The 8,517-nt window shown below is 40.3% G+C and overlaps 1 long non-coding RNA gene across 2 annotated transcripts in view; it reads right to left on the reverse strand.

Moving 5' to 3' along the window:
- Positions 1-7,705, reverse strand: part of LOC123960736 — a 19,782-nt gene extending 12,077 nt beyond the window's left edge. Inside the window, exons 1-2 of one of the 2 annotated variants that reach the window (XR_006822593.1) lie at positions 7,589-7,668; positions 1,237-1,368 (exon numbers count right to left, since the gene is read on the reverse strand). This is a non-coding gene — a long non-coding RNA (uncharacterized LOC123960736). Of the gene's footprint in view, positions 1-1,236; positions 1,369-7,588 lie in introns of both variants that reach the window. The other variant, XR_006822594.1, reaches the window with a different exon arrangement.
- Between the last annotated feature and the right edge of the window lie 812 nt (positions 7,706-8,517).

An 8,517-nucleotide genomic window follows, 5' to 3' on the forward strand; every position in this document is an offset into this window, starting at 1 on the left:
GGGATGAGCGGTGGGGGGCTTTCGAGGGCCAGAGACCTGTCACGGAGAAGTCAGGCCTTTTCTGTCTGCATCTCCGAGTAGCACAGTCCTCCATCATTGTTGACCCTTGTCTGCATGGAGCTCCGGCTTCTGCCATTAAAAATACTAAATGGACCTCATCTGCTTTCAACAGACATTTAGGAAAGATCAAATGAAAGTGGGACGGAGGTCTCTGGGAAGCTACTCATGCCTCACTTTTAGCTAACTATAGGCCTGTGAATTGTGGCTCCTAATGAGAGCCAAAGAAACAGCTGATTAAAGTATTTACATTACAGTATATGTAGAAAAGGTTTGGCTTGGGCAAATGAGCTGTGCAAAATTAAAGGAAAACTCTAGTTTTGCACAATGAGTGTCTTAATTTAGTACTTCAGGCCACAATTCCTTTCATGTTTACTGGTGTTGTATTTGCACTGGAGATCTGAGAATGTGGGGACATCTCTAAAAAGTAGTTCAATGGGGTGAAAATAACAAGCAGTCAGACGATCATTCAGGTTTTACACAAGCATTTCAGCTGCAATCATTTTACCTCCATATACAGTAACCTGTCTAAACATCTGGCCTGCTTGGGTTTCTTGTCCCAACGCACTTCACAGTACTGATGTCACCATGTCTCAAGATCTCAAAAATTTAAATAAAATGGAAATTACAATCTTCCATTAACATTCAGGCTCATCAAACATTTACACTGGATTGAAAGTGTGTGATGAGATTAAATTCCAAATTCCCCAAAAATAGTATTACAAGTGTCATCCCTACATAAAGCTAACCAATATTATAATTGTCGAGCTGCAGCCACTTTAGCAAGTGACAATGACAGAATCATGGTAAATGGTAATGTGTCGTGTTAGAGAGCCACAAGTATTAGAGTCATAAAGTGAACTGACTCTGTAATATGCGTCATACAGAAATATCTCCCTATTGTTTGCTGACATCAGATAACACCATAAGCTACCAATCATAGTGTACCAGACCATGTAAGTGGTACCAGGGACCTGTACCATGAAATGCTGTTTTTTATTGCTCATCAACTTTATAAAAGGAAGAATGTGTTCTTTCTTCTTTCAGTGGGTTTAAGGTAGGTTGCACTGACCACTTATAATAAACCAATACTAAAAGGCAACCCCAAGGTAGATCAGCTAGAATAAGATGAGTGTTTTACTTCATGTTCTGGGCTGACAACACTATTGAGCTACATACACGCACATCCCGCCCTTGTTTGCCATTGAGGTAGGGTTGCCGGGCTGGTTTGACAGGTTCACGGGTCAGTGGTGTGGATGTCCTCCCCTGCTGGCATCCATGTGTTGAGGTGTATCGGCCAGGAACGGGATGCTGAGAGGATGGGGAGGGCACAGCAGGCGAGGAACTTTTAGTAGAGGAAAGGCTGTTACAGTCAGTTAAACTAGAAGATGATAACAGCGGGAGATAAAGCAACAGTAGCAACAGTGGCTGTCTTCAGGAAAAAGAAAGCCAAGAATGATTCAACTCAGCATTTAGGAAACACTGAAGCACTGAGGCAAACATGGAATATAATAATTTCAGTGTCAGTGAAAGCTTTCTAAAAGAAGATAAGAAGATAATCCTCTAACATTTCACCTGTAGCCACCAGCAGGTTGCACTTTTACTTATCCAATAAAATATCTGTATATTTACAAGGCAGATTGGCTCAAATTTAGGTTAAGTCATACATGTCCGCAAGAGGATGAATCCTACTGGCTGATGATCCTTTGACCTTTCCTTTATCATTAAAATTTGACTTTTTTCCACAGCTATGACCAATAACATGAAGAACTAATGGTATTCCCATCAATCCCAGTACCGTGTATTTGGCTAAACTGAGATAGTTAATGTGGTGAACATGTTAATGATTTACCAGTTTGATCATGTCAGCATGCCAACATAAGCATTTAGACTCAAAGCACCACTGTGCCTGTGCTAGCGTGGCTGCAGACTAGTTGGGTCAGTTGGGTTGAGAACAGGGATCATGGCTATCGAGTGAAAGTAATGAGGAAAAAAGTTTAAAAGAGTGGCAGACAAGACCTATTTAAATCCCACAGCGAACATATGGGACACAAATTGCCCACGTTGTGAACATATTGACAGGCTGCCTTCACTGTCTGCTTCTCTAACACCTGTGGTGTTATTACCTCATTGTATAGAGCTACATGCTGCTCTAATCAAGATGAGTGGCATCTTAAGGTAGGAAATATGCAGTCAGTTTTCTTTGCTTCAGGGAGCCAAAACATCTCATTATAAAAATGTGGTGTTAAGGAAAATAATTTAAGATTTAATCACATTCTGCTCATACCGATACACTTCAAATGATTCTACAAACAATGAAGGCATTTGTCAGTGTAAAATTTCATGATTAATGTGTTTTTTTCTGAACAAGCTGTTGACAGGTACAATTATTGTTTCCCATTTCCTAAAGCAATGTGTTTCAGGTTTAAGAACATGTGTGTAGAAGCCAAACCTGTAGGTTCAGGTTCCACTACAGTAATGTCATCCTCTCTTCTTTTATGAGCAGCACTGGGTGGCAAGTGGCAAGAGGTTTGTTGTGTAAGAAAGCTTGGGGATATCACTTTCTGTGTGTGCGCTTACCTACTTGTGTAGATTGATATCACCTACATATCGTACATCAGTATCATACATCTCTGTTCCCTCTCCCCACCAATCACTGTGGAGTATCAGATATGGGCCCGGACTATTTATGAGGTTACAATGGTGCTGTCAGCCTGGCTGAGATTAATGAAGGCTGTTTGTGCGGCTGGGAGGCTCCGATGGCTCCTTTCTACTGCAGGTTCCCTCTGCCTGAAGGTGTTGACCCCAGGCTACACAAGGCAGTCTGATGCACTGCCTGGACACAACTCAGTATGTATAATATAACATATATTTAGGTAACATAAGTGTAATGATTGATCAAATTACCACGTGTCTCTATTTGTTTTTAATTTTCAGAATATTTTTAGCACAAAGTCGTAATTACTGTGTGTTTCAGTACTTTAGATTTCTTTTTCTTTAGATTTTCTGTTGATAACGTTTGAGTCTCTGGATCTATTGATAATCCTCTTTTCTTAATCTGCTAGGCCATGGTGGCAATTGCTGCTCCTGCTAACTATCCAGTTATTTATTCCAAAAAGCATTTAATGGTTTAGATGAATTTAGCAACAAGATTAAGGAAGAACAGAATAGAGGGGAAAATGCTGCTCCTAATACTATATGCTACGACAGCACAGATAACAAAGATATACAGTACACTGAACAGTATGAACTGAATCTAGTGACATCATATAAGGTGGATTCTTCAAAAGTGAGTTAATTCTGGACTGTATTGATTTCTACCCATACCTCTCCCCATTGGGTTTTATCACTGATGTCTCTGATTCACTGTCCAGAGTGTAGCGAACATCAGGAAGTGACCAGTTACATGATAGCCGTACAGTATCCCGCTATAAATCATAGCTACTTGTGCCCAGGGGACAACCACACAATGCCAGACATGCCGTGAACTCTCCCCCTCTCCGTGAACTTGCCCCCAGGTGGCCGTATCAGATGTTGCTGGTCCCACTGGGATACACAATGGTCCATATCAGCTGTCACTGTCAGCACGTCAGCTCATCAGATGAAGGATGGCAACTTTAGAAAAGAAAGGATCACCTGCATGTTCGCACAATAGCCCGGCCTTGTACTTCACACTATGGGGAGGGAACTCTTAATACACTGGTATTAATCCTGTGAAGGCTGCCAGTCACTTCACTCACAAGGCCAGCTGACATCAGCTCTCTAGAGGTGACCAACTTGCCCCTACTAGCTTTATGGAATCAGTTAATCAGTTTGCAGTGTTTTGTGGTTTAGGTATTAGGTATTTGGAATCTGTGCAGTAGATGGCTTCAGCTGGCAGCTGTGAACCGGCAGCAGTAGCTGCAACGTATTCCTTTGGGGCAATTGTGCCCGTCAAAATGACAGCAACAACAGGCTCAGACTGTTACCCCTAAAATCCACTGACTCTCAGTCTTTTAACTAATTGTTTTGGTTTTTCGCCCCACAACTTTGTTTCACTCTCCCCACTCATGTTTTCAGATGCAACAGGCATCTTCCTTCAGCCAAAAAGCTCTGTTAAACATACTGTAGGCTACTTTCCTACTACTATAAAACAGCAGAGAGAAAAAGTTAGAGACTAGCTGTTTAAGAAACTGGATCATTTAGTATCCAAGGAGTCATATTTTCCCTGAGGAGTTGGTAAAAGTGATTACATTCATTCAGTCTTTTGTTAACAGTTTGTTTCCACTGCCCCCGAGAGCAAAAAAAAACAGCTAGTGCATTGCTAACAAAGCTACAAATTTTACATTAGTTTTCACAATGGCTGCCCATTCAAAACCCAACTTTATACGTATCTGTCAGACTGTAGGTATTTTGCTGGTGCCTGTTCTTCCCTGATGCGACTTATTTTGGATCGATTTGTCTTTGAAAGGCTCAAGAAAAAAACTTTTTTTATATAACTTTTTTAAATATAACTTATTTTAAGGTTTTCCAATTCAAGGCAATAGTGAAAGATTGAACAAAAAAAAAGACGCTGACTAATGCTTGCTGTTGCTAATATTTGACTGGGGGGGGGGTTATTTGTTGGGACAAAGCTTTGAACAGGTTGTTGAGTGTATAGCGTTAGTAAGTGGTATGTTTGGTGACAAGAAACGGCAACATCGCCAACATCTCCCCGTCACGCTAGGTGTCGGTGATATTTCTTATCTTGTGAAAGTCTGTGTTGAAAGAGTCTTGTACACCTGTGGCTTCGCAGCACAATATAGCACTTTGAAACTTTCTTTTTCACCACTTGTACTGACGCTCTCAGTGAAGTGAAACCTCATACCTATCTGTTCTGTAACAGCTAAAGTTAGCCGTAGAGGCATTTTCCAGATCTATAATAGAAGGGATATGCCATCTCACTGGGTATGTTTGTGCGTTCATTCAACCCACGTGTTAAGTGGAAGTGTTTGAGTGTGTGTGTGTGTGTGTGTGTGTGTGTGTTTGAGTGTGTGTGTGCGTGCGCGCAGCAGCTTAGCGGGTGTGAGATAGCTATCTGGGGCCATACATCAGGGCTGGTGTGGCAGTGGGCCCGTGTAATTATCAGGTCTCAATGGGACGCTGTGTTATTTTTGCCCAGGGTGAGATGCTTATCTGGCCCTGTCAGCAGCCACCTGGATGGATGAGCCTTGCTCCTCAGAGCACCGGCTCACCTTCCTTCTGCACCAAAGACAAACTGGCCAACTTCTCTCATGCAGGCCGCAGCAACCTCTACTAACATTCAAGACAAATCACACTGAAAGCCAAAGCTGCAGAGTAACCGACAAGTACAGACTGACTTACCAAACAGACTTTTCATGCAAATTTACATTTTCAGCTAATCAGCATAATCCATCTCTGATTAGACAATGCAGAACTTTGTTTGAATATGCATTTATTGTGTAATTGATGAATAGCAGATTCGTTTTCTATCTTAATCTCTTCACACAGTTTCAATCCAGTATAAATGTTTAATGAGCCTGAATGTTAATGGAAGATTTTAATTTCCATTTCATTAAAATTTTTGAGATCTGGAGACATGGTGACATCAGTACTGTGAAGTGCTTGGGACAAGAAATCCATGCAGGTCAGTCTTAATCTAAATTAATTACAGTGCATTACAATACATTAATTACAGGCATTTTAATCTTATCCCACATGAATAAATGACTAGTAATTGGTGAATAGTAATAGCCTACTGTTACTGCTGTTTTTATGATGTCAATTTAAGATATATTTATTTAAGATATATTTAATATTATCATTTTAACACAGTCATCCTATCCCAGGCCCACTTATTTAACATCTTTATCTCCTAACCTATGGCAGAGTACGTTTTCAAGTGTATATATGCCCAGTGTTACCCATACATTGATTTAGTATTTGTGGCACCCCTCGCTCACTTGCTCCCTGTCTGTCTCTCACAAACACAGTAGCCGCTTTTGTACCGCCAGTATACCACGTTTGCTCATTCATACTAAACCAACATTTGCGGAATAATCCAGTAACCGTGTGTGCTTTCACATAGCGTTCCAGCTGTCTGGAGCCAGCGTCACAGAAAAACACTGTTACGTATAATAACACAACACCAGTGTGTTCTGTACCTTTCATACAGCACAGCAAGACAACAAATTGGCGCAATACTCCCTGAAAATAAGGCAGTATGAGAGTGGCTATTGACAACAGACCGCTCTATGAATAGCCCCTCCTCTTTGTGCACGATCTGAATCAAAACATGATCACGCACTGAATCAAGCCAGAGTAAAGTGTCATGAACACCAATGCACTAATTTGTCCAAGACTAATGCATTCAAGTTAACTCTGATAAGTTATTCCATCTTTGTTCTTAAGACAATACTGTCGATATCTAAGATCCACAAGTCACTGCCTTGGTGACCTGTCAATCAGGACAGAGGTGACTTGTATCCACTGCACTAACATTTAACCAGCGCCATTGAAAAAGCTTATTATGAATAAATTTTTTCCAGTTAGTACATGTTTTTTTCTCCAGTTAGTACATTTTGTGTTAACCTCTTTTAACACATGCACCTTGCTAGCCAAGCTAGCTAGCAACGCCACCCTCTCATCCTAATATGGTCACGTCCACTCACATCTGGTCCTAAGAAAACAAGATGGCAACAGCCAAAATGGCAAACGCGAGGGTTCAAAAATGTAGCCTAGTCCACAAACCAATGGGTGACATCACAGTGACTACGTCCAATTCTTCTTTTATACAGTTTATGGTTGAAACAAAGAGGCAACTACAGGATTTATTCTGCAGCCTCAACAAAGTAAGCACCTAAAATATGACTTCCTGAGGTTCTCAATAAAATGCTCGTTGTAGCATCAGGTAAGTTACAGTATCTTCAATTATAGGAGATATCGCCACATCTTTCGAAAATACAGAAGTATTGTAAATACATTGAAAATGGAAGCATCACTAAATAAACTATATGAATTTCCATAAGTGTCCATGCTCGTCAGTTGCACTTGAATTACATCTTCACCAGTATTTTGTTCTCATTTGGTTATTGTAACATTTGTCAAAGTTCAACACTTTAACCACATTGCACATAAAACAGCAATATACAAAATTACAGTGAGTAACTATTAAATTTACCTCTTATTTTACCTGTCATATTACTACAACTCCTTTACATCAGTAAGAACACACACATAGTACACAGGAAAGCCGTTTAACACAATGATAAAAACACATTAGCATCTTAGCATCTTCATCTTCATCTTCAAATTGGTTAACAGCACAAAACAAGCCACTTTTGCATGTCTCATTAGCAGTTCTATTTAACTGTGTATTTTACACATTAGCAACAGGTCCGCTAGCCTAGCATGGCCTAGTATAGCGAAACATCTCTATTTCAACACATCACTGCAAAACCACTCAACTCTGAGCATTGCATGTTATCACCTAGGATTCACAACACTCTTACTATACTGTACATGCATGTGATTTTGGGCAACATTAACCCACCTGTAGTAGAAACAATGACGCAGAAAACTTTCAGCTCAGTAGCAGGATTTTATTTTTCTGCTTCTACTTGCCTCTACAGGGTTTTAAGCTCCTCCCAAGTACTATGCGCCATCTACTGACTGTTTCTGTACCACCCTGCCACAGTAACAGTGTAGCCTACAGTGAAACTGACATTTGTCACTTTGAGACACAATATACCGGTGATTAATTGATTGTGATTAATTGTATATGGGTGTATATTTTGAAACACATTATTTAAGTAATAACCTGCACCATAGTCCCCCATAATAAACTGTAGTATAGTCCCACTGAATTTATTTTATTTAACCCTTTACACAAGCTAATATTTGCTAATTAAAAAACAAACACAAAGTACACCAGGGGATGATGGGAAAGTCACTTGTTCTTCCAGTCATTGGTCATTTTGGATGGATGGTGCTTAAGGAACTGCCAAAGGATCTTCAAAGTCAGTGGAGTTCATCCTCTGCTGAACGTTATTGTCTTTCGCCAGTTGATCTTGTAAACGTCAACCTGCTGGTGGTAAGAGATTCAGGAGATAATCAAAGTTGGACTCCTCCTATGTGGGCTATTGTACTAAATGTAATGGCAATCAGTTCCATAGTTGTTTGATGGTTGTTGGATAATAGTTGCTGGGCTGACAATTTGGGGTTCAGTATGTTGCCCAAGGACACTTCGACATGCAGACTGTTCTATTATGGCATATCAATATGTTTGTAATGAATTTCCTTTTCAACGGAGCCTCCGAACCTGCTTGTATATCAAACCCGAAGTAGCATAAATCTGCTCTCATCAGTCTCAAACTAGATTTTTGCTGGTGTGGATGATCACTGTTGTTTATGAGCCATTACACAGCGATAGCGCTGAAGAGTATTCTGCTGTCCATATCCATTTTTTATTGCTTAGTGTCT

This window comes from Micropterus dolomieu, linkage group LG21 (assembly GCF_021292245.1).
Source record: "Micropterus dolomieu isolate WLL.071019.BEF.003 ecotype Adirondacks linkage group LG21, ASM2129224v1, whole genome shotgun sequence".
NCBI lineage: Eukaryota > Metazoa > Chordata > Actinopteri > Centrarchiformes > Centrarchidae > Micropterus > Micropterus dolomieu.